The sequence below is a fragment of the Anomaloglossus baeobatrachus genome, chromosome 3 (genome assembly GCF_048569485.1).
Source record: "Anomaloglossus baeobatrachus isolate aAnoBae1 chromosome 3, aAnoBae1.hap1, whole genome shotgun sequence".
NCBI lineage: Eukaryota > Metazoa > Chordata > Amphibia > Anura > Aromobatidae > Anomaloglossus > Anomaloglossus baeobatrachus.
The window spans coordinates 352,349,825-352,375,116 of record NC_134355.1 but is presented as its reverse complement, the minus strand read 5'-3'; the positions used below and the strand labels follow the sequence as shown (position 1 = coordinate 352,375,116).

The 25,292-nt window shown below is 46.3% G+C and overlaps 1 protein-coding gene across 4 annotated transcripts in view; it reads left to right on the top strand.

Moving 5' to 3' along the window:
- FUT9 (fucosyltransferase 9) overlaps positions 1-25,292 on the top strand; it is a 380,693-nt gene that overhangs the window by 327,215 nt on the left and 28,186 nt on the right. The window contains exon 1 of one of the 4 annotated variants that reach the window (XM_075340114.1): positions 17,035-17,080. The exons of the other annotated variants lie outside the window; for them this stretch is intronic. The gene's annotated coding sequence lies outside the window, so the exon portion shown is untranslated. Of the gene's footprint in view, positions 1-17,034; positions 17,081-25,292 lie in introns of those variants that run through there. 4 annotated transcript variants of the gene reach the window in all.

Below are 25,292 nucleotides of genomic sequence, written 5' to 3'. Positions count from 1 at the left end.
TAGCAAACACTCAGTGTACCTAGTGGCATCCTATACGTGGCTATTGGACTTTGCTATAGTCCCACTAGTGCAAAGACATTTGCAGAGCGCGTCTGCTTGCATTGCACACTCCAACTCATTATAACTAAGCCATTACACTAGCAAACACTCAGTGTACCTAGTGGCATCCTATACGTGGCTATTGGACTTTGCTATAGTCCCACTAGTGCAAAGACATTTGCAGAGCGCGTCTGCCTGCATTGCACACTCCAACTCATTATAACTAAGCCATTACACTAGCAAACACTCAGTGTACCTAGTGGCATCCTATACGTGGCTATTGGACTTTGCTATAGTCCCACTAGTGCAAAGACATTTGCAGAGCGCGTCTGCCTGCATTGCACACTCCAACTCATTATAACTAAGCCATTACACTAGCAAACACTCAGTGTACCTAGTGGCATCCTATACGTGGCTATTGGACTTTGCTATAGTCCCACTAGTGCAAAGACATTTGCAGAGCGCGTCTGCCTGCATTGCACACTCCAACTCATTATAACTAAGCCATTACACTAGCAAACACTCAGTGTACCTAGTGGCATCCTATACGTGGCTATTGGACTTTGCTATAGTCCCACTAGTGCAAAGACATTTGCAGAGCGCGTCTGCCTGCATTGCACACTCCAACTCATTATAACTAAGCCATTACACTAGCAAACACTCAGTGTACCTAGTGGCATCCTATACGTGGCTATTGGACTTTGCTATAGTCCCACTAGTGCAAAGACATTTGCAGAGCGCGTCTGCCTGCATTGCACACTCCAACTCATTATAACTAAGCCATTACACTAGCAAACACTCAGTGTACCTAGTGGCATCCTATACGTGGCTATTGGACTTTGCTATAGTCCCACTAGTGCAAAGACATTTGCAGAGCGCGTCTGCCTGCATTGCACACTCCAACTCATTATAACTAAGCCATTACACTAGCAAACACTCAGTGTACCTAGTGGCATCCTATACGTGGCTATTGGACTTTGCTATAGTCCCACTAGTGCAAAGACATTTGCAGAGCGCGTCTGCCTGCATTGCACACTCCAACTCATTATAACTAAGCCATTACACTAGCAAACACTCAGTGTACCTAGTGGCATCCTATACGTGGCTATTGGACTTTGCTATAGTCCCACTAGTGCAAAGACATTTGCAGAGCGCGTCTGCCTGCATTGCACACTCCAACTCATTATAACTAAGCCATTACACTAGCAAACACTCAGTGTACCTAGTGGCATCCTATACGTGGCTATTGGACTTTGCTATAGTCCCACTAGTGCAAAGACATTTGCAGAGCGCGTCTGCCTGCATTGCACACTCCAACTCATTATAACTAAGCCATTACACTAGCAAACACTCAGTGTACCTAGTGGCATCCTATACGTGGCTATTGGACTTTGCTATAGTCCCACTAGTGCAAAGACATTTGCAGAGCGCGTCTGCCTGCATTGCACACTCCAACTCATTATAACTAAGCCATTACACTAGCAAACACTCAGTGTACCTAGTGGCATCCTATACGTGGCTATTGGACTTTGCTATAGTCCCACTAGTGCAAAGACATTTGCAGAGCGCGTCTGCCTGCATTGCACACTCCAACTCATTATAACTAAGCCATTACACTAGCAAACACTCAGTGTACCTAGTGGCATCCTATACGTGGCTATTGGACTTTGCTATAGTCCCCACTAGTGCAAAGACATTTGCAGAGCGCGTCTGCCTGCATTGCACACTCCAACTCATTATAACTAAGCCATTACACTAGCAAACACTCAGTGTACCTAGTGGCATCCTATACGTGGCTATTGGACTTTGCTATAGTCCCACTAGTGCAAAGACATTTGCAGAGCGCGTCTGCCTGCATTGCACACTCCAACTCATTATAACTAAGCCATTACACTAGCAAACACTCAGTGTACCTAGTGGCATCCTATACGTGGCTATTGGACTTTGCTATAGTCCCACTAGTGCAAAGACATTTGCAGAGCGCGTCTGCCTGCATTGCACACTCCAACTCATTATAACTAAGCCATTACACTAGCAAACACTCAGTGTACCTAGTGGCATCCTATACGTGGCTATTGGACTTTGCTATAGTCCCACTAGTGCAAAGACATTTGCAGAGCGCGTCTGCCTGCATTGCACACTCCAACTCATTATAACTAAGCCATTACACTAGCAAACACTCAGTGTACCTAGTGGCATCCTATACGTGGCTATTGGACTTTGCTATAGTCCCACTAGTGCAAAGACATTTGCAGAGCGCGTCTGCCTGCATTGCACACTCCAACTCATTATAACTAAGCCATTACACTAGCAAACACTCAGTGTACCTAGTGGCATCCTATACGTGGCTATTGGACTTTGCTATAGTCCCACTAGTGCAAAGACATTTGCAGAGCGCGTCTGCCTGCATTGCACACTCCAACTCATTATAACTAAGCCATTACACTAGCAAACACTCAGTGTACCTAGTGGCATCCTATACGTGGCTATTGGACTTTGCTATAGTCCCACTAGTGCAAAGACATTTGCAGAGCGCGTCTGCCTGCATTGCACACTCCAACTCATTATAACTAAGCCATTACACTAGCAAACACTCAGTGTACCTAGTGGCATCCTATACGTGGCTATTGGACTTTGCTATAGTCCCACTAGTGCAAAGACATTTGCAGAGCGCGTCTGCCTGCATTGCACACTCCAACTCATTATAACTAAGCCATTACACTAGCAAACACTCAGTGTACCTAGTGGCATCCTATACGTGGCTATTGGACTTTGCTATAGTCCCACTAGTGCAAAGACATTTGCAGAGCGCGTCTGCCTGCATTGCACACTCCAACTCATTATAACTAAGCCATTACACTAGCAAACACTCAGTGTACCTAGTGGCATCCTATACGTGGCTATTGGACTTTGCTATAGTCCCACTAGTGCAAAGACATTTGCAGAGCGCGTCTGCCTGCATTGCACACTCCAACTCATTATAACTAAGCCATTACACTAGCAAACACTCAGTGTACCTAGTGGCATCCTATACGTGGCTATTGGACTTTGCTATAGTCCCACTAGTGCAAAGACATTTGCAGAGCGCGTCTGCCTGCATTGCACACTCCAACTCATTATAACTAAGCCATTACACTAGCAAACACTCAGTGTACCTAGTGGCATCCTATACGTGGCTATTGGACTTTGCTATAGTCCCACTAGTGCAAAGACATTTGCAGAGCGCGTCTGCCTGCATTGCACACTCCAACTCATTATAACTAAGCCATTACACTAGCAAACACTCAGTGTACCTAGTGGCATCCTATACGTGGCTATTGGACTTTGCTATAGTCCCACTAGTGCAAAGACATTTGCAGAGCGCGTCTGCCTGCATTGCACACTCCAACTCATTATAACTAAGCCATTACACTAGCAAACACTCAGTGTACCTAGTGGCATCCTATACGTGGCTATTGGACTTTGCTATAGTCCCACTAGTGCAAAGACATTTGCAGAGCGCGTCTGCCTGCATTGCACACTCCAACTCATTATAACTAAGCCATTACACTAGCAAACACTCAGTGTACCTAGTGGCATCCTATACGTGGCTATTGGACTTTGCTATAGTCCCACTAGTGCAAAGACATTTGCAGAGCGCGTCTGCCTGCATTGCACACTCCAACTCATTATAACTAAGCCATTACACTAGCAAACACTCAGTGTACCTAGTGGCATCCTATACGTGGCTATTGGACTTTGCTATAGTCCCACTAGTGCAAAGACATTTGCAGAGCGCGTCTGCCTGCATTGCACACTCCAACTCATTATAACTAAGCCATTACACTAGCAAACACTCAGTGTACCTAGTGGCATCCTATACGTGGCTATTGGACTTTGCTATAGTCCCACTAGTGCAAAGACATTTGCAGAGCGCGTCTGCCTGCATTGCACACTCCAACTCATTATAACTAAGCCATTACACTAGCAAACACTCAGTGTACCTAGTGGCATCCTATACGTGGCTATTGGACTTTGCTATAGTCCCACTAGTGCAAAGACATTTGCAGAGCGCGTCTGCCTGCATTGCACACTCCAACTCATTATAACTAAGCCATTACACTAGCAAACACTCAGTGTACCTAGTGGCATCCTATACGTGGCTATTGGACTTTGCTATAGTCCCACTAGTGCAAAGACATTTGCAGAGCGCGTCTGCCTGCATTGCACACTCCAACTCATTATAACTAAGCCATTACACTAGCAAACACTCAGTGTACCTAGTGGCATCCTATACGTGGCTATTGGACTTTGCTATAGTCCCACTAGTGCAAAGACATTTGCAGAGCGCGTCTGCCTGCATTGCACACTCCAACTCATTATAACTAAGCCATTACACTAGCAAACACTCAGTGTACCTAGTGGCATCCTATACGTGGCTATTGGACTTTGCTATAGTCCCACTAGTGCAAAGACATTTGCAGAGCGCGTCTGCCTGCATTGCACACTCCAACTCATTATAACTAAGCCATTACACTAGCAAACACTCAGTGTACCTAGTGGCATCCTATACGTGGCTATTGGACTTTGCTATAGTCCCACTAGTGCAAAGACATTTGCAGAGCGCGTCTGCCTGCATTGCACACTCCAACTCATTATAACTAAGCCATTACACTAGCAAACACTCAGTGTACCTAGTGGCATCCTATACGTGGCTATTGGACTTTGCTATAGTCCCACTAGTGCAAAGACATTTGCAGAGCGCGTCTGCCTGCATTGCACACTCCAACTCATTATAACTAAGCCATTACACTAGCAAACACTCAGTGTACCTAGTGGCATCCTATACGTGGCTATTGGACTTTGCTATAGTCCCACTAGTGCAAAGACATTTGCAGAGCGCGTCTGCCTGCATTGCACACTCCAACTCATTATAACTAAGCCATTACACTAGCAAACACTCAGTGTACCTAGTGGCATCCTATACGTGGCTATTGGACTTTGCTATAGTCCCACTAGTGCAAAGACATTTGCAGAGCGCGTCTGCCTGCATTGCACACTCCAACTCATTATAACTAAGCCATTACACTAGCAAACACTCAGTGTACCTAGTGGCATCCTATACGTGGCTATTGGACTTTGCTATAGTCCCACTAGTGCAAAGACATTTGCAGAGCGCGTCTGCCTGCATTGCACACTCCAACTCATTATAACTAAGCCATTACACTAGCAAACACTCAGTGTACCTAGTGGCATCCTATACGTGGCTATTGGACTTTGCTATAGTCCCACTAGTGCAAAGACATTTGCAGAGCGCGTCTGCCTGCATTGCACACTCCAACTCATTATAACTAAGCCATTACACTAGCAAACACTCAGTGTACCTAGTGGCATCCTATACGTGGCTATTGGACTTTGCTATAGTCCCACTAGTGCAAAGACATTTGCAGAGCGCGTCTGCCTGCATTGCACACTCCAACTCATTATAACTAAGCCATTACACTAGCAAACACTCAGTGTACCTAGTGGCATCCTATACGTGGCTATTGGACTTTGCTATAGTCCCACTAGTGCAAAGACATTTGCAGAGCGCGTCTGCCTGCATTGCACACTCCAACTCATTATAACTAAGCCATTACACTAGCAAACACTCAGTGTACCTAGTGGCATCCTATACGTGGCTATTGGACTTTGCTATAGTCCCACTAGTGCAAAGACATTTGCAGAGCGCGTCTGCCTGCATTGCACACTCCAACTCATTATAACTAAGCCATTACACTAGCAAACACTCAGTGTACCTAGTGGCATCCTATACGTGGCTATTGGACTTTGCTATAGTCCCACTAGTGCAAAGACATTTGCAGAGCGCGTCTGCCTGCATTGCACACTCCAACTCATTATAACTAAGCCATTACACTAGCAAACACTCAGTGTACCTAGTGGCATCCTATACGTGGCTATTGGACTTTGCTATAGTCCCACTAGTGCAAAGACATTTGCAGAGCGCGTCTGCCTGCATTGCACACTCCAACTCATTATAACTAAGCCATTACACTAGCAAACACTCAGTGTACCTAGTGGCATCCTATACGTGGCTATTGGACTTTGCTATAGTCCCACTAGTGCAAAGACATTTGCAGAGCGCGTCTGCCTGCATTGCACACTCCAAACTCATTATAACTAAGCCATTACACTAGCAAACACTCAGTGTACCTAGTGGCATCCTATACGTGGCTATTGGACTTTGCTATAGTCCCACTAGTGCAAAGACATTTGCAGAGCGCGTCTGCCTGCATTGCACACTCCAACTCATTATAACTAAGCCATTACACTAGCAAACACTCAGTGTACCTAGTGGCATCCTATACGTGGCTATTGGACTTTGCTATAGTCCCACTAGTGCAAAGACATTTGCAGAGCGCGTCTGCCTGCATTGCACACTCCAACTCATTATAACTAAGCCATTACACTAGCAAACACTCAGTGTACCTAGTGGCATCCTATACGTGGCTATTGGACTTTGCTATAGTCCCACTAGTGCAAAGACATTTGCAGAGCGCGTCTGCCTGCATTGCACACTCCAACTCATTATAACTAAGCCATTACACTAGCAAACACTCAGTGTACCTAGTGGCATCCTATACGTGGCTATTGGACTTTGCTATAGTCCCACTAGTGCAAAGACATTTGCAGAGCGCGTCTGCCTGCATTGCACACTCCAACTCATTATAACTAAGCCATTACACTAGCAAACACTCAGTGTACCTAGTGGCATCCTATACGTGGCTATTGGACTTTGCTATAGTCCCACTAGTGCAAAGACATTTGCAGAGCGCGTCTGCCTGCATTGCACACTCCAACTCATTATAACTAAGCCATTACACTAGCAAACACTCAGTGTACCTAGTGGCATCCTATACGTGGCTATTGGACTTTGCTATAGTCCCACTAGTGCAAAGACATTTGCAGAGCGCGTCTGCCTGCATTGCACACTCCAACTCATTATAACTAAGCCATTACACTAGCAAACACTCAGTGTACCTAGTGGCATCCTATACGTGGCTATTGGACTTTGCTATAGTCCCACTAGTGCAAAGACATTTGCAGAGCGCGTCTGCCTGCATTGCACACTCCAACTCATTATAACTAAGCCATTACACTAGCAAACACTCAGTGTACCTAGTGGCATCCTATACGTGGCTATTGGACTTTGCTATAGTCCCACTAGTGCAAAGACATTTGCAGAGCGCGTCTGCCTGCATTGCACACTCCAACTCATTATAACTAAGCCATTACACTAGCAAACACTCAGTGTACCTAGTGGCATCCTATACGTGGCTATTGGACTTTGCTATAGTCCCACTAGTGCAAAGACATTTGCAGAGCGCGTCTGCCTGCATTGCACACTCCAACTCATTATAACTAAGCCATTACACTAGCAAACACTCAGTGTACCTAGTGGCATCCTATACGTGGCTATTGGACTTTGCTATAGTCCCACTAGTGCAAAGACATTTGCAGAGCGCGTCTGCCTGCATTGCACACTCCAACTCATTATAACTAAGCCATTACACTAGCAAACACTCAGTGTACCTAGTGGCATCCTATACGTGGCTATTGGACTTTGCTATAGTCCCACTAGTGCAAAGACATTTGCAGAGCGCGTCTGCCTGCATTGCACACTCCAACTCATTATAACTAAGCCATTACACTAGCAAACACTCAGTGTACCTAGTGGCATCTTATACGTGGCTATTGGACTTTGCTATAGTCCCACTAGTGCAAAGACATTTGCAGAGCGCGTCTGCCTGCATTGCACACTCCAACTCATTATAACTAAGCCATTACACTAGCAAACACTCAGTGTACCTAGTGGCATCCTACACGTGGCTATTGGACTTTGCTATAGTCCCACTAGTGCAAAGACATTTGCAGAGCGCGTCTGCCTGCATTGCACACTCCAACTCATTATAACTAAGCCATTACACTAGCAAACACTCAGTGTACCTAGTGGCATCCTACACGTGGCTATTGGACTTTGCTATAGTCCCACTAGTGCAAAGACATTTGCAGAGCGCGTCTGCCTGCATTGCACACTCCAACTCATTATAACTAAGCCATTACACTAGCAAACACTCAGTGTACCTAGTGGCATCCTATACGTGGCTATTGGACTTTGCTATAGTCCCACTAGTGCAAAGACATTTGCAGAGCGCGTCTGCCTGCATTGCACACTCCAACTCATTATAACTAAGCCATTACACTAGCAAACACTCAGTGTACCTAGTGGCATCCTATACGTGGCTATTGGACTTTGCTATAGTCCCACTAGTGCAAAGACATTTGCAGAGCGCGTCTGCCTGCATTGCACACTCCAACTCATTATAACTAAGCCATTACACTAGCAAACACTCAGTGTACCTAGTGGCATCCTATACGTGGCTATTGGACTTTGCTATAGTCCCACTAGTGCAAAGACATTTGCAGAGCGCGTCTGCCTGCATTGCACACTCCAACTCATTATAACTAAGCCATTACACTAGCAAACACTCAGTGTACCTAGTGGCATCCTATACGTGGCTATTGGACTTTGCTATAGTCCCACTAGTGCAAAGACATTTGCAGAGCGCGTCTGACTGCATTGCACACTCCAACTCATTATAACTAAGCCATTACACTAGCAAACACTCAGTGTACCTAGTGGCATCCTATACGTGGCTATTGGACTTTGCTATAGTCCCACTAGTGCAAAGACATTTGCAGAGCGCGTCTGCCTGCATTGCACACTCCAACTCATTATAACTAAGCCATTACACTAGCAAACACTCAGTGTACCTAGTGGCATCCTATACGTGGCTATTGGACTTTGCTATAGTCCCACTAGTGCAAAGACATTTGCAGAGCGCGTCTGCCTGCATTGCACACTCCAACTCATTATAACTAAGCCATTACACTGGCAAACACTCAGTGTACCTAGTGGCATCCTATACGTGGCTATTGGACTTTGCTATAGTCCCACTAGTGCAAAGACATTTGCAGAGCGCGTCTGCCTGCGTTGCACACTCCAGTTCATTATAACTAAGCCATTAGACTAGCAATTTTTGCTGCCAGTTTAAGGCCTGTAGTTGCATTGTCAGGGATATTTATTCTTTATTATTGTGCTGTTAATAAAGCTAGACCACCACTGCAATCTACACCACCTCTCAATTTTTACTACCACATTTTCAGTCCACAATCTTGTCGCAATCAACATGAGTGGCAAAATGACAGATGCTGGTGGAAAGGGGAAGAGGCGTGGTGTAAAAGGCAAAAAAGGTTTTGTCCGTGGGGAAGGTGGCAAAGCTCCATTATCATCTGCTGAAGATAGACCCTCTACCAGCAAAAGTAAGATGTCTACTACTTACCATGGACAATCCGATGTGCTCCCTTTTTTACGGACACGAACAACAGGAAGAAAGGTAGATGATGGGCAAAAAAGGAAAATGCTTGAATGGATCTCAAGTGGTCCAACAAGTGCCCTCTCAGCCACTTCAAGTACCGCATCCAAAAAACACCAGTCCTCTGAGTTGTCATCCCAATCACACTTGATTTCTCCCAGCTCTGAAGTCTCCATCAGCCCTGCACAGTATGGTGGAACTGAGATGGCTGAGTCTGCAGAGCTGTTCAGTCACACTATAGCCTGGGAATCAGAGGTCTGCTCCCAAGCTACAGTGAGTACAGAACAGGAAATGGTCTGCAGTGATGCCCAGAACCTTTGTGACTCGGATTCAGGCCGTGAGGAACAAGTTTCTGAGCATAATGTTGACCCTTTGTCACAAACTGTAACACCTGTGGTTATAGACAATGAGGAACATTCTGATGAAGATGAGACGCAGATACCCGATTGGGATGACAACTTAAATATTCGGTCAGGGCAAGAAGAGGCTCGGTCAGAGGGGGAGGGGAGTGCAAACACAACAATTGATGATGAAGTTCTAGATCCCACCTACTGTCAACCCCCAGTCAGGCACTCGAGGAGGTCAACAGAGGCGGTGGAGGAGGATGCAACCGACGACGAAGTTACCTTGCGCCTTCCTGGACAGAGTCGGAGCACTGGTAGCACGTCTACAACTGCATCCTCAGCCACCACTCTGCCTCTGAGCATTATTCGGGGTGGATCAACAGGTCGCATGGCCTCTAAGCCTTGCCTAGCCTGGTCCTTTTTTGACATAGAAAAAGATCGCCCAAATTATGTGATATGTAAAATTTGTCATGGTCGTCTTAGTAGAGGTCAAAACCTCAGCAGTTTGACAACTTCTTCCATGAATCGTCACATGAATAAATATCATATGGCCCGGTGGGAAGCTCACCGTGCTGCAATGCAGCCTAGCGGAGCAAACCATCCACCGCCTGCCCCTTCCAGTGCATCCGCGCGCTCGTCATCTTCTAGGACTGTTGAGACAGCTGTCACACCTGTTTTTCCACCCACAACTTCCACCACTGTAACCGCAACAGGCAGTTTGCTTGGTAGGTCATCAGTTGTTTTGAAAGGGGAAACAAGTGAGTGTGTACAGCTCTCTCAGACATCGATAGCACCAACGTTGGATGAAGGCAACATCATGTCTCCGCCTGCACTTTCCTCACAAACCTGCATTTTTCCAGGGACACCCTACTCAACACCGTCTACACACAGCAGCCAGATCTCTGTCCCTCAGATGTGGTCAAATAAAAGGCCACTTCCTCCGAGCCATGACAAAGCTAAGAGGTTGACTCTATCCCTTTGTAAGCTGTTGGCTACCAAAATGCTGCCTTTCCGCCTAGTGGACACACAGGATTTTAGAGACCTTATGTCTGTCGCTGTGCCCCAGTACTAGATGCCTAGTCGCCACTACTTCTCTAAGAAAGGTGTGCCCGCGCTACACCAGCATGTCGCATACAACATCACCGCTTCCTTGAGAAACTCTGTGTGTGAACGGGTGCATTTCACCACCGATACTTGGACCAGTAAGCATGGACAGGGACGTTACATGTCGCTGACTGGGCACTGGGTAACTATGGTGATAGATGGTGAAGGGTCTGCTGCACAAGTCTTGCCGTCCCCACGACTTGTGTGTCAATCCTCTGTCTGTCCAAGTTCCGCCAATGCTTCTGCATCCTCCACCTCATCTGGGTCCTCCACCTCCGCCCCAAGCCTGCCTGGTCAGGCCACCAGCGTTCTCACTGCGCAGAAGGAATCACGCACGCCTCATTACTATGCTGGCAGCAGAGCGCAACGGCATCAGGCGGTCTTTAGCTTGACATGTCTTGGGAATAAGAGTCACACAGCTGAGGAGTTGTGGTCAGCTCTGCGGTCCGAGTTTAATAAATGGTTGTCTCCACTCAACCTGCAGCCTGGTAAGGCCGTGTGCGACAATGCTGCAAACCTGGGTGCGGCCCTTCGCCTGGGCAAGGTGACACACGTACCTTGTATGGCTCACGTGTTGAACCTTGTCGTCCAGCAATTTTTAACACACTATCCCGGCCTAGATGGCCTTCTGAACAGGGCACGAAAACTGTCTGCTCACTTCCGCCGTTCAAGCGCCGCAGCAGAGCGACTTGCATCGCTCCAGAAGTCTTTCGGCCTGCCGGTTCATCGCCTGAAATGCGATGTGGCGACACGCTGGAATTCAACTCTCCACATGTTACAGCGACTGTGGCAGCACCGCAGAGCCCTGGTGCAATACGTCATGACGTATAGCCTGGGCCAACGAGATGCAGAGGTGGGGCAGATCACCCTGATGGAGTGGTCTCAGATCAAGGACCTATGCACCCTTCTGCACAGTTTCGACATGGCGACGAATATGTTTAGCGCTGACAATGCCATTATCAGCATGACGATTCCAGTCATTTACATGCTGGAGCACACGCTAAACACTATTCGGAGTCAGGGGGTGGGACAACATGAAGGGGAGGAACTACAGGAGGATTCATATGCGCAAGGGACAACAACATCACCAAGGTCCAGACGTTCATCATCACCAACGCAGCAGGCATGGGACCATGGGGGACAGGGATCGACAAGGGCGCATAGTAGCAGGCGAAATGTTGAGCAAGGTGCAGGAGAACATGAAGAAATGGAGGACGAACTGTCCATGGACATGGAAGACTCAGCGGATGAGGGAGACCTTGGTCAAATTTCAGTTGAAAGAGGTTGGGGGGAGATGTCAGAGGAAGAAAGAACGGGTAGCACCTCTATGCCACAAACACAGCGTGGACTTGGTCCGCATGGCTGCGCAAAACACATGAGTGCCTTTTTGTTGCACTACCTCCAACATGACAGTCGTATTGTCAAAATTAGAAGTGATGATGACTACTGGATTGCCACACTATTAGATCCCCGGTACAAGTCCAAATTTTGTGACATAATTCCAGCCATAGAAAGGGACGCACGTATGCAGGACTATCAGCAGAAGCTGTTACTCGATCTTAGCTCGGCTTTTCCACCAAACAACCGTGCAGGTGCAGGGAGGGAATCTCCCAGTTGTAACTTGACAAACATGGGACGGTCTCGTCATCTTCAACAGTCTACCCGTACCAGTAGGACCGTATCTGGTGCTGGTAACAGCAATTTTATGGAATCTTTTCATAATTTTTTTAGACCATCTTTTGCAAGGCCACCAGAGACAACAAGTCTGACACATAGTCAACGGCTGGAGAGGATGATACAGGAGTATCTCCAAATGAACATTGATGCCATGACTGTGCAACTGGAGCCTTGCTCCTTTTGGGCTTCAAACCTAGAAAAATGGCCAGAGCTCGCAACTTACGCCTTGGAGATTTTGTCGTGTCCAGCTGCCAGCGTTGTCTCTGAACGTGTCTTCAGTGCTGCTGGGTGTGTGCTGACAGATAAGCGCACGCGTCTCTCCAGTGACAATGTGGACAGACTGACGTTCATCAAAATGAACAAGTCATGGATCCAGAAGGAATTTACAACTCCTGTGTCATCCTGGGGAGAGTAAATGCTTGTGGATTTAGAATGTGCTTGATGCAAATCTAGCTGTGAAGTGTACAACTATGGCACAAGTGCTGCCACTGAATGGGTGGGTGTGTGTGGGGCACAATTTTTGGAAAAAAGGGAGACTCCGCTTGGAGTAACCCTTGCTTGCTGTGTTTTTAAAAGAAGCCAAGATGAACAGAGCTGGGATCAGGAAAGACTTTGCTACCTACCCCGGTGTCATGCTGGGGACGGTTAATTATGGCGTATTTTTGAATGTGCTTGATGCAAATCAAAACATCCTGTTTGCAACTAGGGCCCAAGTGCTGCCACTGATGGGGTGGGTGTCTGTTTGGCCCAATTTTTGGAAAAAAGGGAGACTCCGCTTGGAGTAACCCTTGCTTGCTGTGTTTTTAAAAGAAGCCAAGATGAACAGAGCTGGGATAAGGAAAGACTTTGCTACCTACCCTGGTGTCATCCTGGGGACGGTTAATTATGGCGTATTTTTGAATGTGCTTGATGCAAATCTAGCTGTGAAGTGTACAACTAGGGCACAAGTGCTGCCACTGAATGGGTGGGTGTGTGTGGGGCACAATTTTTGGAAAAAAGGGAGACTCCGCTTGGAGTAACCCTTGCTTGCTGTGTTTTTAAAAGAAGCCAAGATGAACAGAGCTGGGATCAGGAAAGACTTTGCTACCTACCCTGGTGTCATCCTGGGGACGGTTAATTATGGCGTATTTTTGAATGTGCTTGATGCAAATCTAGCTGTGAAGTGTACAACTAGGGCACAAGTGCTGCCACTGAATGGGTGGGTGTGTGTGGGGCACAATTTTTGGAAAAAAGGGAGACTCCGCTTGGAGTAACCCTTGCTTACATTGTTTTAAAAAGAAGCCAAGATGAACAAGTCATGGTTCAGCAAAGACTTTATCTACCTACCCCGGTGTCATGCTGGGGACGGTTAATTATGGCGTATTTTTGAATGTGCTTGATGCAAATCAAAACATCCTGTTTGCAACTAGGGCCCAAGTGCTGCCACTGATGGGGTGGGTGTCTGTGTGGCCCAATTTTTGGAAAAAAGGGAGACTCCGCTTGGAGTAACCCTTGCTTGCTGTGTTTTTAAAAGAAGCCAAGATGAACAGAGCTGGGATCAGGAAAGACTTTGCTACCTACCCTGGTGTCATCCTGGGGACGGTTAATTATGGCGTATTTTTGAATGTGCTTGATGCAAATCTAGCTGTGAAGTGTACAACTAGGGCACAAGTGCTGCCACTGAATGGGTGGGTGTGTGTGGGGCACAATTTTTGGAAAAAAGGGAGACTCCGCTTGGAGTAACCCTTGCTTACATTGTTTTTAAAAGAGGCCAAGATGAACAAGTCATGGTTCAGCAAAGACTTTATCTACCTACCCCGGTGTCATGCTGGGGACGGTTAATTATGGCGTATTTTTGAATGTGCTTGATGCAAATCAAAACATCCTGTTTGCAACTAGGGCCCAAGTGCTGCCACTGATGGGGTGGGTGTCTGTGTGGCCCAATTTTTGGAAAAAAGGGAGACTCCGCTTGGAGTAACCCTTGCTTGCTGTGTTTTTAAAAGAAGCCAAGATGAACAGAGCTGGGATCAGGAAAGACTTTGCTACCTACCCTGGTGTCATCCTGGGGACGGTTAATTATGGCGTATTTTTGAATGTGCTTGATGCAAATCTAGCTGTGAAGTGTACAACTAGGGCACAAGTGCTGCCACTGAATGGGTGGGTGTGTGTGTGGCCCAATTTTTGGAAAAAAGGGAGACTCCGCTTGGAGTCACCTTGCGGTGTTTTACATGACTTTAGAAGGGCGTGCCATGCCTATATCTGTGTGTCCTCCTCTTTTTCCTTGTCCAGCTGTTTTGTTTTCGCATGAGTATATGTCCTTGTCACTTTCCCATGTGTTTGTGTTGTGTTGTGAGTTGTTTGTCACCTTTTGGACACCTTTGAGGGTGTTTTCTAGGTGTTTTTCTGTGTTTGTGATTGCCTGCCATTGTTTCCTATTGGCTCGAGTTCGGTTCGTCGAACGTTCGACGAGCCGAACTCGAACGGGACCTCCGTTCGGCGAACCGACCTCGAGCCGAACCGGGACCGGTTCGCTCATCTCTAGTCATGTGATATGTTCCTGATATACTGTGGTTAATACTTACATATAAAAAATGAATGTTAAAGATTTAGTTAGGCGGGCTTGCACGTTGCGACATCGCAAGCCGATGCTGCGATGTCGCAAGCGATAGTCCCCGCCCCCGTCGCAGGTACAATATCTTGTGAAAGCTGGCGTAGCGAAAATTATTGCTACGCCGGCTTCACATGCACTCACCTGCCCTGCGACCGTCGCTCTGGCCGGCGACCCGTCTCCTTATTAAGGGGGCGGGTCGTGCGGCATCACTGCGACGTCACACGGCAGGTGGCCAATAGGAGCGGAGGGGCGGAGATGAGCAGGATGTAAACATAACGCCCACCTCCTTCCTTCTGCATAACCTACGGAAGCCGCGGTGACGCTGGTAGGAGATGTTCCTCGCTCCTGCGGCTTCACACACAGCGATTTGTGCTGCCGCACGAGCGAGGAACAACATTGGACCGTCGCGACAGCATAATTATGGATTACGCCGACGCTGCACCGATGATACGATTACGACACTTTTGCGCTCGTTAATCGTATCATCTGGGCTTTACACACTGCGATGTCGCATGCGATGCCGGATGTGCGTCACTTTCAATTTGACCTCACCGACATCGCACCTGCGATGTCGCAACGTGCAAAGCCCGCCTTACTCTTTAAGTGCCATTTTAATTGTAAGCAGATCAGTGGGGCATGGGTTCTGAGAACCCCACAAATTGGTGAAAACTGCCCCAAAAAGGACACAGCTGAGGAAACAGGAGAGTATAGCTTTTCTCTTAGCGCACCTCAGTAGGGTACTGACTCAGACAGTTTTCCGACAGGAGGTCTTGCAGGAAAGGGAAAGTCAGAGAAGCTGTGTCAAAATCAGCAAATCCAAAAACATAGGCAGAGTTATCAGGCAAGAGGGTAGATGGATATCAAGCCTGGATCAATAATAAAAGATTACTATACTAAATACAAGAGAAGGCACAATAGAACCAGCAGCAAAGCTATAACTAGCAGCTGTGGACTGACTGCTGAGGGTTTGCGTAGCGAGGAATCCGACTCCGGACTCCAGCAGAGAACAAATTGAGTAAACCATCGAAGTGCCAGAATAAAACAGAATGAGGAATGAACACATATCTCAGCAGACCTAAGTTTTGACTAATCAACACTTGGGCTGCCCAGTGGCAACCATGGCCTTAACGCCACACCGCCTAGTAAACACGTGGCAAGAGCATGTTCATTCAAAGATGTTACAGATAAGGATTCAATAAAAGCATAGACTTGAAGCCTAGTGTTTCTTTTGAATCCGTAACCTACAACGTGGGCCCGTTCACGCAGCAGTTCATCTGCATGATTTAAAAAAAAAGACTAACCTTCGCTCCTTATACCCATTAAGCAACCATAGGTGCCCTTGATTATATTGGAGTACTAGTTTTCTGTCTTTGAACCACATTAATAACTAAACCTTTATAGTTTTTTTTTATGTTTGAGCACCCTTCAATATCAAGCAGATGAGTCAGGTTCCAGATCCTTGGACCCCACTAATCATTCTAAAATACTGAATTGTAGAGTTCAGGTGACAAGAGCGCACAACTCCTGCCGGAGCGCGCACACAGAGTGAAGTACATGGTCAATAGAAAGAATAGGTGTCATCGTGTATACTCTATTGAATCCCATGCCCGCTCAGACAGGTGCTGTGTTGTGTGGGGGGTTTTAGCAATGACTGGAGGTTTTAGGTTCCAGCCCCTTACCAATATTAAAAGGGCACTGAAACAGAATAAAACAAAAAGGATTGGTTACTGTTTAAATTAAGTGGTCCAAGGATCAACAACTAGTAAACCATGGGCACGCAAGTCTGATTAATGATTATTGGGACCAAAAGCTAGACCTTCTGTCATACAGATGAGGTATTATTGTACAAATTGCCAAAAAAGAAGAAACACAATAGACAAAGCTGTTTAGCTCTTGATTGTGAACACACAGTAAGTAGTAGTATTAATTCTCCTTCTAGATGTTTTTTTTCTTGATTTATGAGCCTCCGTTCCTCAGATGTACCACAAGGCACACACTCTGAATAACAAGTCACGCAGTTTATTCTCTGCGGACTGGAAGTCACTTTCTCTATGCAAGTCTGAGCTTCACATTGTGGTCCTCATATGAATAAATGGAGACTAACCTTCAGGCTATATGATTTGGATACTTCATATTAATAATAATAATAATAATAATCATTTTTATTTCTATAGTGCCAATATATTCTATAGCACTTTAGAATTCAGAAGGGACATGTACAGACAATATGAGACATTACAGAATAACACAATTCAACAGATATCAAGAGGAGAGAGGGCACTACTCACAAGCTTGCAGTCTATGACCTTACTATAGAATGTGTGTCACATGGTGCTATTAGGCTATGTGCACAAGTTGCAGATTTGTCGCATTTTTTGTGTTTGTCAGTGCAAATTTGTCACAAAACCTGAAGGTTTCCTGATGTCAGCAAAGTGAATAAGAATCGTGAAGTCTCATGCACACGTTGAGTATATTCTTCTTATAAATTTGGCCCAGATTTAAAGGGAACCTGTCAGGTGCAATATGCATCCAGAACCAAGAGCAGTTCTGGGTGTGTCGCGGGTGGAGGGGCCGCGCTCGCTATGCTCGGGTCCGCGGCTGCTGCTGCTGCTCGGTGGCTCAAGTGGTGGGCCAGACCCGGGGACACGAGCAGCGCTCCTCGCCCACGAGTGAAAAGGGGGGTGGTTTGTTTTGGGCGATAGTTGGTGACGCCACCCACGGGTCGTGGTGATAATGGGCACCACCGCTGCTGGTGACGGGGATCCCGGGAGTGATGGCAGGGAGCAGCTAGGATGTTGTCCCCTCCGTGGGTAGGGGTTGGTGATCCTGGGGCCTGGTTGTGGAACGGGGAGGCTGGATGGCTGGGTTGCAGGGGCAGCACGGCGCGGTGCCGGATGGCACTGTGGTACTCACTCAGGCACAAATTCACAGAGTCTCTGGTAAACCAAACGGCCGGATGGATGGGTCCCGCAGCCGGCTGCAGTGTCTTTGCTCTCCCCGGACAGGTTGATGGTGGCTGTCTTTCCCTGCACCTGTGTAGAATGTGTTTACTCCGATGGTTTCCCAACGGTAGTCCGCTCCCCGGCGTATAGGTACCGAAGGAGCCCGTTTTGCCCGCAGGCGCTGGCCCTTGGATCTCTAGCCTATGGCGGTGGCTGTGTATCCTCATGGTGTAGACTGTTGCCTTCTGTCGGGTCTTGGGTGTTAGGAAACCCCTGGGGTTCCGGTCACTCTCGGATTTGACCGTTGTCGGCGGCTCCAAGCCTAGTCGGGGTCCGATGGCCCTGCCTTTGTGCTTAGCTTTACTCCGCTCCCCAGTTTTGGTACCGGCGGGCCACCGCCCGACCCCGGTCCTACAGTTCCGCAGAGGTCCACTAACTCCTGCAGACGGCCACCACCGTCTGCCGACCTTGCTGACAGTGCCTGGGCTCCTACCCAGACACTAACAATTTCTCTCCTCCACTTCCCAATTCTACTCCACTTGAACTCCAAACTGAACTCCCTCACTGCTTTTTCCCGCCTCCAGGCCTGTGAACTCCTCGGTGGGTGGGGCCAACCGCCTGGCTCCGCCCCACCTGGTGTGGACATCGGACCCTGGAGGGAGGCAACAAGGATTTTGGTTTGACTGATGTTAATTATCCAGGGGAGGGTGTGTGTGTGGTGTTATGTCTGTGACTACCTGGCTAGTCCAGGGCGTCACAGGTGCATATTGCTAATCCCTGCCTAACCGTCCCTGTATACACTAGCATAGATAAAGAGATCTTTAGAAAAAGTATTTCTAAATATCTTTTATCATATGCTAATGAGCGCAGGGACGCAAAGTCATTAGTTCCTGTGCTCATTCCACCCTCTTAGCATGTGAGTACGCCCACAAGGGCATGCTAACATGATATTCAATTCAGTGTCATCAGCGGTGACGTGCGAACCTGTGTCCGCTGTCACTGCTGATCCGAAGTCCCGATACTCACTAGACCTCTCTGAAGCCGGGATGTATACACCTGGCTTCATACTGTGCATGACCAGAAATGGCATTCATTCAGATCAGCAGTGACAGTGGACACAGGTACGCGCGTCACTGCTGATGATTCTGCATTGAATAGCATGTTAACATGCCCCTGTGGGTGTGCTAACATGCAGAGAGGAAGAGTGCAGAAAGTAACGCCCTTGCGACTAGTCCCTGCGCTTATTAGCATATAATAAAGGATGTTTAGAAATATTTTTTCTAAAGATCTCTTTATGTACGTTACTAAATACAGGCACAGTTAGGCAGGGATTAGCAATATGCACCCAGAACTGCTCTTGGTCCTGGGTGCATTTTACACCTGACAGTTTCCCTTTAAGTCTGCGGCATATCAAATTTTTCAGCAATTCACCCATATTAATGTGTGGAAAAATCAGCACTGAAATCACGGTGCAAAATCTCATTGATGAATCAGACTATCAGACACAAAGTGATACCAAATATGTCTATTTTATTTTTTTTTTTTTTTATTTTTAATGAGCCAAAAGGGGTTGATTTGACCATCTTTGTTTCTTATATTTTTTCATATTTTTTTTTTACTTTGTTCTGCTTTTAATAGTCCTTCCATGGGACTTGAAGCTGCAATAATCTGATGGCTTGTGCCATACATAGCAGTCCTACAGCACAGGAACAGGGGTCATCAGCAGAGCTTAGACTGTCAAAGCAACCCATTGCTGCCCCGCGATCACATCACAGGTGTGCCGATGGGTAGGAGGGATGATGCCCCCCCCCCAGCCAAAATGTGTTAAATGCCTGGTTAACAGGCTGTTAAAGACATTTGATGGCTGATTGAATCAGCCATTTTGTGCAAGAAAACTTTGGCATGGTGGAGTTCTGGTGACCCCTACTTCACCTCTTTTCCCCACCATATTAACTTACCCACTACAAAAAAACCACAGACACGAAGCTGGATGAAATGGCCACAGCAGCCTTTATTTAAAACATAAATAACAAAGAAGATTAAGAACATTAATAGGGGTGTGGGCCTCGAAGCCCATAAGTCTGGTAATTACCAATACCCAAACAATACCTTCCTCCTGAACCAACTTACTCCCAGCCGCAACCCCCAACTCAGGAGCCCCAATGTAAAAGGGGAGGAAGGGTTAAAATCACCACAGACGGGAGCCGACAATCCATAGCCGGCGTTCCCCCAAAATTACCAGACCACCCAGCAAACTAAGAAGTTAAAGGGATCCACATCTCCCTGGACCCCAAATCCAATTTACACTAACTTTGAGGACCCACCCCAACTGCCACAGCCGCCATGACCCTGCAAACATTCAATAAGGGAGGGTGGGCGAGACAAGCCCCAGGGAACTGCAGGCTAAAAGATCCCTCCCCCCAGCTCAACCTTATATGTATCATAACGGCCCCTATATCACCACCCCCTCCCCCCTGGTCACTTCCCCCCCCAGCCCAAGTAATGACGGTCTCCACCCACATGTGGGGGGTGGGGGGTTCCAGCCGTCAACTTACAAAGAAATAAATAATGACAAGAGACAGTCCCTTGTTCATCAATTTATTAGAACAAAAAAAATCCCACGTAGGTCTGATATAGTCCATGGTGTTCCAACTACGTCCCCCAAATCTGTAGTCCAAAACCTATAGATCCTCATTTTGAAAATGAAGCTTTATAGGTTTTAAAAGCAGCCATTCCTGACCAGGCTGCACTTCACAAAACCCAGCAACTGTGACGAGCAGTGATAACGTCAGAGATGTCACCATTCATCACCATCGAGGGTCATACAGAGGGCAACGCGAGACCGAGAATGTCCGATGAGAGGTGATGTCAGTAACATCACTGCTTTTAACAGCCATAGGGTTTTGCAATGCTCTTTGTATGACATGACGAATCCGGTGATGTCCGTAATATTACAGACGTCATCACCGCTCTTCACACTCACCGGGTCTCATGGAGCACAGCCTGGTCAGGAGTGGCTGCTGCTAAAACCTATGAACCTTCATTCTCAAAATGAGGATCCATACATTTTGGACTACAGATTCAAGGCACGTTGTGGGAACACCATGAACTATGTCGGACCTGCGTGGAATTTTTTAAGGGTAATAAATTGGTGACTGAGGATTAGCAAGTTGTCTTTATTTATCTCTTTTTTGAACTATGGTAGTCCTGCATGGGTTTATTATTTATTTATTTAAAAAAAAAGGTCAAACAGGGAAAGTTGGGAGTGTTTTTTCAAATAAAATATTTTTGTGTGTGTTTATTTCTTTTTACTTACTTGGTTAGTAATTGGGGTGTTTAATAGATACCTTTCCATTACTAACACAAGAGCTTGATGCCAGCTGGCACTGCACAGTTGACAGAAACCCAAAAGACTATTACCCTGAATGCCATCACACCAGGGCAATCGGAAGAGCCAAGGCGAATTTGCACATCTAATGTGATGAGGCGGCTGCATGCTGGTATTTTAGTAATATGATATTATCAACCCCCAGATGTCTGCTTTACCTTTGCAGGTTATCAAAACTAGGGTGGACCTCACATTGTTTTTTGTAATTATTTATTTAATAGATTAAACCAAATTAAAAACCCTTTAGTGTGACATCAAAGGCACTAAAGGGTGCAAGTTTATTATATGTAAGGGGATTGTGACTATTCTATCTATCTATCCATCCATCTATCCATCCATCTACAGTTTCTATCAATCTATCTATAACTTTATCTATTTTTCTATTTTCCTTGGAGATATGTGCATAAAAATCGGACACCACACCTGGTCAGCATGTTCTCTGATTTTTTTCTCGCACCCATTGACTTTCATTGGCGAGTTGTGTCTGATATACACGGTCAATTGTAGCATTCTACCATGATTTCCTCAGGCCAATTAGATCTGAGATAAAATATGCAGATCTGCTCTGCTTCATTGAATAACATTGGTCACAGTGCAATGCAATGTTTTCTGGCATTACAGTCCTCCATATTATATGTCAGTGTGAGCGAGGCCTAACAGACAGGACAGCAGGAGCAAAGCGACAAAAACCTGACCTTACCTCTCATTATCCATCTTGGCATCTTTGCCACTAGAGACAGATTACACTTGATGACAGATGGTGAACAACAAGTTAGACAGAAGGGATACACCTAGTTGCCAGCACTGTTAAGTGATTTTGTAAGAATAAAATAACACTAATAAAGTGATTTGCCTTCATGTCAAATTAAATCAAGTTGTTGGAAGGTACTGTGGCTTGTTTCTAGTACTAGTGTTGATTTGTATTCAATTAAAAGTAGCAGAACATTTAACGTTTATGAGGATGATTACTACAGACTTGTAAATGTAGCTATGCTTACAATTGATACATAAGCATCAGAATTAAACCATGGAGCTATTGAAAAATGTGGCCTGAAACCCTACCCATTACTAACCACAGGATTGATGAGAGCTGTGATTTTTTGGACAAATCACAGCTGCTATTAATCCCTTATATTACTCCGATTGCCAATGCTTTTTTGGCCTTCAAGCTACGGCCACCATCACCGGGCTCTTACATACAGCATGTTAGAATGCTGTATATAAGAGCCCAGGCCGGGGTATAACATAAAAAACACTTTATAATACTTAATAGTCGCGCTGTGGACCTTATGGGCGTCTCCGTTGTCCGGTGCCGGCGCCTCCTCTTTCGGACATGTTCGTCCTCTTTCTGAAGCCTTGGTGCATGACGCGGCTACGTCATACACAATCGCCGGTCCTGCGCAGGCGCACTACAATACTTTGATCTGCCTTGCTCATGGCAGATCAAAGTGCGCCTGCTCAGGACCTGAGTGCAGGCGAGTGTCTATGATGTCGGACCCGTCATGTACCGCGGCTAGAGAAGGAGAACAAAGATGGCCAAAAGAGACTGCCCCGGCACCGGATAATGGAGACGCCCATAAGGCCCACAGTGCAACCGTTAGGTAAGTATTATAAAGTGTTTTTTATGTTATACCCCACGGCCTGGGCTCTTATATACAGCATGTTAGACTGCTGTATATAAGAGCCCAGTGGTGGTGGCCACAGCTTATAGGCCAACAAAAGTGGTGGCAGGTTCCCTTTAAAAGGTGAAGTCTGGGTTCCTCTGGAATGGGAATGTGCTAGATTGCCTAGTGCTACGTCTGTCTGAAGTAGCCTTTTTGAGCCTACAGCTAGACCATTGGAGAGTGTGTGCTGTTTTTGATTGCTACATTTCATTGGGCAGTAACCAAATAATTCCCATAAAAATTAACAAACTTTATTATATTACATTAAACTTAACCTTGCCCGTCCTTTACATGCTGCTGTTTGTGACTCTCTTCTCTGTCCCCTCCCCCCTCTCACTTTGAATCTGTAAGTTTATGGAGGTACATCCACTGTGTTAAGGGGGTGCTAATTTTGTTGGGGCGATCCCCATCCGTGGCTAGGTAGATCCGATTGGGTGAGGCCAGTATGGTTTATTATTATTATTATTATTATTATTATTCAGGGATGTTTACTCCTTTTTTCACTTGCCAGATTGTCAATATCTTAATGCACTTGCTGTTACATTTTAATGTCATTTAATACAATTTGTTACTTTTATGGGAATTGTTTGGTTATCTTATAATTATTATTCTCCATTATGGTCATCAATAATATTTTTCAACATTTAATTGGGCACCATTATTTTGTCATTCCTGAACAATATCAGTTCCTAATTTTTTCATGCTACCATCATTCTTTTCTTAAGTCAAAGGACAAAAACGTTATCACCTAGAATGGAAAATCAAGTAACTTTAAAGCCTATTTACAAATACGATTGATTTTGGCTTCTCTTGAAGAAATGTCAATACAGTTCAACTTAATTCTTTTCTTCTGAAAAAGAAGCCAAATTTACTTCACTGTTGTTTGTATGAAGAACGCTAGAAAAGATGAAGCAGAAGCTCCAATATAAATTAATGATGACTTGTTTGCTAGGTTATGTAAAAGTTCAAGCTGTTGTGCAGAACCTTTGATTTATGCATTTGGCACGGAGAGAGGCTGCTGCACCAAAGGTGGGACAGGTTACATATTGATAATAGCAATCCCTAATGTCCTTTTGATTACCTCCGAAGATGCCTTCCATCAGTTCATGTGATACCTGCCAATGTGCAGACTAGCTAATAACGATAGGCACACAAGAAGCTGGATCTTCTCACCAGCACTGGTAGATGTTCTAAGGTGGGCTTTGCACACTACGACATCGCAGGTGCGATGTCGGTGGGGTCAAATTGAAAGTGACGCACATCCGGCATCACATGCGACATCGCAGTGTGTAAAGCCTAGGTGATACGATTAACGAGTGCAAAAGCGTCGTAATCGTATCATCGGTGCAGCGTCGGCGTAATCCATAATTACACTGATGCGACGGTCCGATGTTGTTCCTCGCTCCTGCGGCAGCACACATCGCTGTGTGTGAAGCCGCAGGAGCGAGGAACATCTCCTACCGGCGTCACCGCGGCTTCCGTAGGATATGCGGAAGGAAGGAGGTGGACGGGATGTTTACATCCTGCTCATCTCCGCCCCTCCGCTCCTATTGGCCGCCTGCCGTGTGACGTCGCAGTGACGCCGCACGACCCGCCCCCTTAATAAGGAGGCGGGTTGCCGGCCAGAGCGACGGTCGCAGGGCAGGTGAGTGCATGTGAAGCCGGTGTAGCGATAATTTTCGCTACACCAGCTTTCACAAGATATTGTACCTGCGACGGGGGCGGGGACTATCGCGTGCGACATCACAGCATCGGCTTGCGATGTCGCAACGTGCAAAGCCCGCCTAAGAGGGAATCGAAAGAACATAAGGGGTTGTCGTAAGAAATCCATCTTGTGGCATCATTTTATTGATTATCCTAGTACTGTGTCATTACTGTACTCATTATCCACATAAAGAACTGTGACAACACTGTTCTAAGATTAAAAGGGAATCCGCCAGCAGGTTTTTAGTACCTAATCTAAAAGCAACAGAATGTAGTAGTAGAGACCCTTATACAAGCAATTTATCACTTACCCAGCTGCTTAGTGTAGTTTTTATAAAATCAGTGCTTTTAGAGATTTTCACTTTGAGGACTAGTAAACCTGCTGCCATATTATCCATCCACACCCTCATCACTGATTGTCAGC